This window comes from Tamandua tetradactyla, chromosome 17 (assembly GCF_023851605.1).
Source record: "Tamandua tetradactyla isolate mTamTet1 chromosome 17, mTamTet1.pri, whole genome shotgun sequence".
Lineage (NCBI taxonomy): Eukaryota > Metazoa > Chordata > Mammalia > Pilosa > Myrmecophagidae > Tamandua > Tamandua tetradactyla.
In genome coordinates this window covers 55,707,348-55,716,267 of record NC_135343.1, presented here as the reverse complement: position 1 = coordinate 55,716,267, position 8,920 = coordinate 55,707,348, and the positions used below count along the sequence as shown (strand labels likewise).

The window sequence follows — 8,920 nt, the reverse complement described above, 5'->3', positions numbered from 1 at the left end:
AAATTGGAAAAAAGGCCTGTGCTTACTCCTAAGAAAGGCTAATCTGTTCACTATTGCTCCAGAGTTCATCCCAGGTTTATTTTCTGTAGACCCTTTACTCCTTCAGTTTCTGCATTGGTCCACTCTTCTCTACTGAATCATTTCCCCAGGCACTAAAACAAGCTCCTGCATCCCTGCTTGCATTCTGTTTCCCCCTTCTGTTTACTACTCCATCTCTGTGGGTCCACTTTTTTATTCTTTGGTATGCTGTGTGGCAAGGGTCACATTTCATTCTTTTTCTGTGTCAGTATCCCAGTATTGCGGCACCATTTGTTGAATTTTGGTTGTTGTTGTTGTTGGCTTGTGTGTTTGTTTTGGGAGGTACATGGTTTGGGAATCGAACCTGAGTCTCCTGTATGGCAGGCAAGAATTTTACCACTGAACTACCCTCGCACCCCACAGTGGCCCACTTTTTAGCCCCTCTGTTCTTTTGCTGATAGTGTGATGGTCAAGGTGGGAGAAGGAAGAGTGAATATAGAGATGGTCCAAGAATCCTACATATTGGGTGAGCTTCCACGTGAAGGCTAAACATACCTATTAAACTTCATACAAATTCAAAAAAAAAAAAAAAATATATATATATATATATATATATATATATATATATATGAAAGTTACACCATCACCTTTTGCATAAGAATTTGTTAAATTAACTCATGGCAAAATGTGTTTTCTTGGCTTGTAGTTGTTTTTTCTAGAGAAAAGAGAATTTGTTTTCTCTCACTGATTTACTATTATTCTTGTAACAGAAATATTCTCTGGGCAAATAGAATAGTTCTCACATGTCAATAACTTTAAAATATGGTTTTAAAATTTCCAGGGTCATAGGTCCTTGATCCAATATGGCTTGCAAGACCAAAAAATATATATTGGCTCACATACTAAGCTCCCAATGACATAACCAAGAGTGGAGAATGTATAAACACACTCACATTTGAATTCAAATAAGGTTAACATTTTATTTCCAGATGACATTTTTTTCTGCCCTAGATGCAGAGATATCATTGAAATTTCATGACATTACCCAAGGGAGTGGACCATGTGCGCCCATGGCAGCTGTTTGCCCAGCATTTGCTTGTCAATCCTTCTATGCAGAGTTTTGCCTAGTTTGCCTCTTGGAGAATGGTGGCAGTTGCTTCTTCATTAGCTGGTGATACTATTTTTGATTATTATTCTGATTATTACCTATTATATTTCTCACTATTGCTCAAGAGTGAATATTTTTTAAAATTTTTTAGTAGTAGTGGCAAGCATGATACTAACAAGCAAAAGGGATATAATGATTATTTTTGTGGCTAACTGAATAGCTTTGCCTATGCATGAGACTCATTTCTATTGCTAATGGATCTTAATGGACAAAGGTGGTTTGCATCTTTGCTCTGCATCTTGAGTATTAAAATCTTTAGTGTGTTATTCTTCCTGAGCCCGTTTCTTTTATCTGCAAAATGAAACAGCAATTATTTCCTCTTATCATGAGGATTAAGAACCACATGTGAATAGAATTTCTTGTATAATATATGGGGCTGAGTAGGAAACTAATCCATATCTAATTATAATGAGCACTTAAGTGTTTCTTCCTGTGCTTTAATAATCTTTGCTCAGTAAATATTTTCAGAAAAATGTGCTTGACAAACTAAACAAAGCCATTTGCATTTTGTTGTTCTTCACATTGATTGGTGGATTGAGTGTCTGCCTTATGACAGGTCTTCAGGAATCCGAGGCAAATAAATTACATAGTATCATGGCTCCAGAAGTTTAAAGTCTAATAAGAGAGGCAGGCATATAAGTAAACAACTGCAGTGCCATGGAAATAGAGGCTTATTTGAGAAGTGCACAGGTTTCTGGGGATCGTGCCTTCTGCTTCTCTAGGGAGAGGGTTTAGGACAGACCAGGCGTGTTTCATTTAACCCACAGATATCTTCTATACCTGAGTAATTGATGAAGCATGGGCATTCTCTCTTGGCCCCTTCTCCTTGGTTGCTTCACCAAGGGTCTCTAAAGAAAGCAAGCCTGTATCAAACATGAAAAACACAGCGAACCCTTAGGTTTTACCCACAGCATTTTTCCCTCCTCCTTTCTATCATCTACTGATTTCATAAAGATGCACTTCTTCTCTTTAATTCCAGTCTTCTTTTTTTTCTCATGCACTCATTTAGCAAGTTATTCATTCATTCAGTAAACATTTGCTTGCAAAAAGAGCAGTAATCAAGACCTGTTACAAAAGTCTCTGCATCATGTAATGTATGGTCTCATGAGGAAGACATATTAAATAGCTAAATGCAATTTGGATATTTCTCTGTCTCATGCACATATATATGCAGATGTTAAATTTCATTTTTTCCCCATAGGAGTCTCTGTCCTAAATGTGAAAATTACACACCTCCTACACAGTACCATTTAATGCTGCCTATTTTATGACACCAGCCCATGTAATTGGGTAGTTGTTTCTTGTTCTTTTGCTCAGTGCCCATACCTAGCCAGAGATGGCAGTTTATAGATTGGGAAGGCTACTCTCAGTTTCCTTTGTTGTATTCTTCAGCCTTCCACATGGAATAGATACACTATTAGATTCAAGCCCTAATGACTCCTATTCCTAGTCTCCAGGATCACACATCTTTTCCTACAGGGTTCTGAGCTATTCAGACCTGGTACAGAGGAGGCTAAAGAGAGCTTCTGAAATCCTGTCTCACAATGTGCTTCATCACTTCTGCCTTTGTCCACTTACCAGGGATCAAAGCAGAGCATGGCGGGGTATCATGTACTGCCTTATGTACCATACTGAGTAAGAAGGACACCCTTAGAGGAAATAAAGTAATTTTAAGCTGGAAAAAACTGATTAAGAACCATAGACGTGGAAGAAACAGCAGCAGCAGATGTTGTAAAATGTCAGTAAGGAGAAAAGAAAGGCGACAGCTGATAGAGAATTGATTTTCCTCCTAAGCCTTGCATCCTTACTCAGTCATGCCAGATGGAGAAGCAATTGTTAAGACATAAGGTCCTGTTGATTTCACTGTCCTTCCCACAAGATAACTGGTGGAAATACTTTCCCAAAGTGACAGAATGATAAAAGCAAGTGCATTGTTTCATTTATTAATCAAGATTCAATTTATCTCACTCATCTGAGACAGCAAGCTGTGGTGGCAAAGCATAGGCTTGGGGTTAGAGGGACAGAGTTTTGAATCCCTAATTCTTTTACTTCGTACCTGTATGACCTTGAGGGAGTTTCTTTCTCTTTCTGAGCCACAGTATTTTCACTTACAAAAGAATCAGAGCTAACATTTATTGAGGTCTTACTTTGTGCCAGGCATTATGCTTATCACTTTATTTATAGTTACATTTAATCCTCCTGAAAAAACTTTTGAGGTATGTATTGTAAGTATCTACAAGAGAAAAAAGAAGATAATTTAAGGAGTTAACTTATAAAGGTAGACAATCTAATTCACAGGTTATAGGGCAGGAGTGTCTGGATTCAAATGCCAGATCCATCGTGTAAGCTTGAACAACTTTTGTAATCCACTTGGGTAAGTGTTTTTCATTTATAAATATGGGTACTGAGAATAGCTGCATGACATAATGGCTATGGAATTAGACAACATAGTAGGAAGTATTCAGTATGTTCAGTATGTTCATTATTATTATTATTGTGATTATCACTATCATTATTATTTTCCACTTTTATGTCAGATCATTCACTGTGTATGTGACATATCTGTGTCTAAACCTAGGTCTGTCTGACTCCGAAGCTCATCTACACTGCAGTTGTGAGGGTTAACTGCTGTAGCACACAGAAATCTCAGAATTTAGCAGGTGCTAATATTTTCTCATTCCTGGCAGAAGCATTCCTTGTCCTAACTGGCCAGATAATAAAATCCTGCATTTGACAAGGGCTACAGAGCCCTCTTTTAATTTTGGACACAAATATCTCCAATTTTCACTTTGTCTCTCAGATGGTCCCTTAACAAACCATTTCTTGGACTCATCTTTATTATACCCCATACATGCTGATGACGTTCAGGGCTACATACCTGACCAACTTCTCTACTCATTCCTCATGTTCTCTTATACAAATTATATGCTTCTAACTACCACATATTGCCCCTAGAAGTGCCTAAGTGAACCTGATTGATCTGCTAACATAAAGCTTTTCAACTTTGCATTTCCAAAGCTAAACGCATCTTTCCTGAAAAAATGGAAACTTCTCTTACCTTTTCTTCTTTCCCTGGTGGTATCACCATCCATGCCTACATAAGAAACCACAAATGCAAATGAGGGATGAAGGAAAAGGTTTTGGGCTAAGCCAACCTTCTCTTATATGTCATGTTTAACTGGTATACAGGTAATATAAACATATGGGGAAGATAGGCATGCAAAATAAATTATTAAAATAAAATTTAGCAATATATATGTTGACAAATGAATGACTGGACTATCATAATAGAAGGAAGTTTGGTTGTAAACAGACATATATAAAAGGAAATGCTGAGCTGGAATTTTTGTTACATTTTTTAAACCATATTGTTTTTTTCTTATTTCAGACACAATATATGTTCTAATAGAAAATATTTAGAGAAATTTATTGTATATGTGATAAAATGGGATCATCTGAAACTTGCCTCTTATAACTGACATTTTCCATTTAAGGATAGAAAACAACTATTTTCCAGAATCACAGTAAGTGATTCCATGATATTATTTTAAATGTCTGATTTTTTGGTAACATAGTCATTTAATCAATCAGTACTATCTTTCATTCATTTGCTGTTCATTTTGTTTTAAATTGTATTGCATAATATTTTGTATGAACATATTTTTATCTGGTAATACATTTCTAGAAGTGGAGATAGTAAATTAAAAATGGCATTTTACAAGCACTCAATGTCTATTGCTTTATAGAAAGCTGCCACCACCTAACACTACCTAGGAAAAAATGAAATAGCCAATTTCCCGGTACACTCAATAATATTAAATACTACACTTAAATATATAATCCATTTGGAGATTAATCTGCATTAATTTAATGACTAGTGTGTTGGACATTTTCACATGTGACTTGGCCATTTACAGTTCAATGTTGTGACTATCTATATATAATTGGAATTGAAAACACATTAAATAGGTGGATTTCTGTGTAAATTTTTTCTGTGTCCCAATCCTAGAGAAATAAATAGCTATACTTTCTAACTTGTACTAGAAGTAAACTTCCTTATCGAAAAAGGCATTTATCAAAATTATATACATCCATATATTTGTGTTATTAATATAAAACTAATATTATTAATTACAACTAATATATGAGATAGAAATTATTGCTCCATTTTATGGAAAATAAAATTCAGTGTTTAAGGAGGAGTATCAAGTAACTTTCCACAGTTCATATATCTACAAGTTATGGGGGCTAAGATTTTCAACTTTTATCAGCCATAAAGTTATTTGTGTATCTCTTTAAAATGCTGTGACTTGACTTTTACCTATCTGAAAAACCTGAAAGTATCCAATATTTCTTACTTTTTCTTCTTATAAAATACCATACTTTTGGGCGGGCCACGGTGGCTCAGCAGGTAAGAATGCTTGCCTGCCATGCCCGAGGACCTGGGTTCGATTCCCAGTGCCTGTCCATGTTAAAAAAAAAAAAAATACCATACTTTGGACTATTATATTTACAAAGCAGAGGTAAGGGAGTAGGGCAGTTATGACTCAGGAATGAGGGTCATGAGGATGAGAGGAAAAGGGTGCAGGATGTGTTCCTGTGTCTGTTTTAGTGTCACTGGAGTCAAGGAAAAGAATATTTTCTTTGGTTCAAGATGCCCAGATTTCAAGCAGCGAGCTAATGATTAAATCGCTTGAATAGTGTACATTGGGCATGGTAGTTAATAGCTCAAATGGCAACCCAACAGAGATTTTACAAACATTCAAAGAAAGATTTGCAGAATTTTTATTCATGATAATTGTCTTAGATTCCCAGCTGCTAAAACAAACACCATACAATGGATTGGCTTAAACAACAGGAATTTATTGGCTCATAGCTGTGAGGCTAGCAAAAGTCCAAAATCTTGGCATTAGTAAGGTGATGGTTTCACTTTGAAGACGAGGTGTTCTGGAACTGACTGCCAGAGGTTCTTGCTCTTTGGCTCTGCTGTCACACAGCAATGGACAAGGTGATCCCATTCCCCAGCCTCTGCTCCCCAAGCCCCCAGCATGCTGACTTCTGGCTTCTTTCCCTCGATCTCTCTCTCTCTCTCTATGTCTATAGTTTATTCAATTTATAAAGGACTCCAGCAATCCAGATTAAAGACCAACCTTATTCAGGCCACAATTAAACTGAAGTAATGTTTTAGGGGATCCTAAATGTAGATCAAGACCAAGACCATGTCCAAACTGGGGAACACAGTTCAGTTCCCCCTAACAGTTGACTGCCCTGTGTGTTACCACCACCATGAAGCTTTGACATCAGGTTGGTTGAGTGCACTGTCTCTATGGTGAGGATACTACTTGTGCCTGTTTGAAACTGATGTGTACCCCTGAAAAGTCATGTTCTTTAATCCTCGTTCAGTATAGCTGGGTGAGATCTTTTGATGGTTTCCATGGAGATGTGTCTCCACCCACTCAAGTTGGACCCATATAGCCAGAGATCAATGAAGCCGTAGAAGGAAAACACCCCAGGGAAAGCCTTATGAAATGAGGCCAGGTGTCTTTCCAGCTGACAGAGTAACCCCAAACATCGTTGGCTCTTTTCTTTGGAGTTAAGGTATCTTTGGATGCCCCAGTTTGGACACTTCTATGGTCTCAGAAATGTAATCTTGCAACTTAATAATTTCCCTTTTTAAAGGCCCTTTTGTTAACGGTATATTGAATTTTGGCAGCTTTAACAAACTAAAATATTGCTTTTGACAACATTTACCAGGTAATCATATATCCTGTGAAAGTTCCTGAGTAGAATCATTGATTTTTTAAAAATATTTTTATTGAGAAATCTTCACACAGATAGATCCATCCATAGTATACAATCGATGACTCACAATATCATCATGTATGTATGTATTCATCACCATGATCATTTTCAGAACATTTGTACTACTCCAGAGAAAGAAATAAAAAGAAAAAACTCATGCATACCATAGCTGTACCCCTCCTTCTAATTGGCCACTAGTATTTCAATGTATCCATTTTTTTTTATTCTTTATCTCCCCTATATTAATTTATTTTTCATCCTTATTTCTTTTACTCATATATCCATACCCTGGATAAAGGGAGCATCAGATGCAAGGTATTTACAATCACAGCGTTACATTTTAAAAGCTATGCACTTATACAATTGTTTTGGAACACAGCTCAATAGATTCAAGTACTTCCCTCCAGCCACTTCAATACACCATAAACTAAAAAGGGACATCTGTATAATGTATAAGAATAATGCCTAGGATAACCTTTTGACTCTGTTTGAAATCTCTCAGCCACTGAAACTTTATTTTGTCTCATTTTTCTCTTCTCTCCTTTTGGCCAGGTCCCAGCCCACCCTGGGAATCCTGTCTCACATTTTCGGGGAGACTTACAACCCCTGGGGATCATGTCCCACATAGGGAGGAGGGCAGTGAGTTCAGCTGCTGAGTTGGCTTAGAGAGAGAGAGGCCATATCTGAACAATAGTAAAGATTCTCTGGGGATGTCTCTTAGACATAATTATAAGTAGGCACAGCTTCTCCTTTGCAAGAATAAGTTTCATAAAGTGAACCCTTAGATCTCTCATCCTATAGAATTGGTTATCCCCACTGCTCGTGAGACTATAAAGAATTCTCCAAATGGGAATGTTGAATATTTCCTCCTTTCTCCCCAGTCCCCAAAGGTTATTTTGCAAATACCTTTTTTATTTTCTGCACAAATTACTCTGGGATATAAGGGGCACACACTGACCATCACACACCAGCAAAATCTCACTCCCTAGTTAAGATTCTATATAATCATGGTATTCAAATAAACTGACCATACAAGTTGGACTAGATAATACTCTACCCAAAATATAAATTTTTCACCAAATAAACATCTCTTCCTTTGGTCTCACACAGAAGTTAAAGTTTTAAAATATGGACCATATCATCCTTTACCCTGTTTTCTGATTTACCTTAGTCCTATCCAGATCAGCTTCATTCATATCTCTAGTCAAAGTATGATTACTTTTTCAATTTTTTAAACAGTTGTTTTATGGGGTAATGTTGATTTTCATAGTTTCAGTGCTGTAGCCCAAAGTCTCAGGTGTCAAAACCAAAATTTCAGGGAACACCCAGGTTATATGCAAATAGCTTAGTATCTCAGAATTTAGAAATAACAGTTACACTCCTGAGTATATGTGACTGCTATAAGAGCTAACAATCTAAGACAATTTACAATAGACCCCAATCTAATAACTCATGCTCTCCACTTCAATTCACCGAGTTTATACATTATAGTTAGCCCATACGAGTGAGGCAGGATAATATTTGTTTTTGAGTTTCTGTCATTTCATTCATCATACTGTCCTCAAGTTTCATTTACCTAGTTGTATGCCTCACAACTTCATTCCTTCTTGCAGCCACTAGTTGCTCAGTAGTATGTTGTATGTATATACCACAGTCTCCCCTTCCTTCCCTCAGTCTTTGTACCCTTAGGCAACCTCCATCTATTGTGAGTCATAGATACTGCTGTCATAAACATCAGTGTGAAAATGTCCATTTGTGCCCCCACTCTCATTTCCTCCAGATATATACCTAGCAAATGGTTGCAGGATCATAGGGTGGTTGCAATGCTACCCCTAGCCTCCTGTGGAACCACCATGTTGCCCACGTGGGGGCGGGGGGTGCAGGCTACCCTAACAACAATAAATAGGTACATCTCTTTCTCCACAGTTTCTC

At 37.1% G+C, this 8,920-nt stretch overlaps 1 long non-coding RNA gene across 1 annotated transcript; it reads right to left on the bottom strand.

Annotated features, from left to right (window-relative positions):
* Positions 1-991: 991 nt before the first annotated feature.
* On the bottom strand, positions 992-8,678 carry LOC143661624 (uncharacterized). Its single transcript, XR_013164742.1, has 4 exons — positions 8,565-8,678; positions 4,245-4,280; positions 1,967-2,049; positions 992-1,477 (listed from the first exon to the last, which is right to left on the bottom strand). It is a non-coding gene; the product is annotated as an uncharacterized LOC143661624 (long non-coding RNA).
* Between the last annotated feature and the right edge of the window lie 242 nt (positions 8,679-8,920).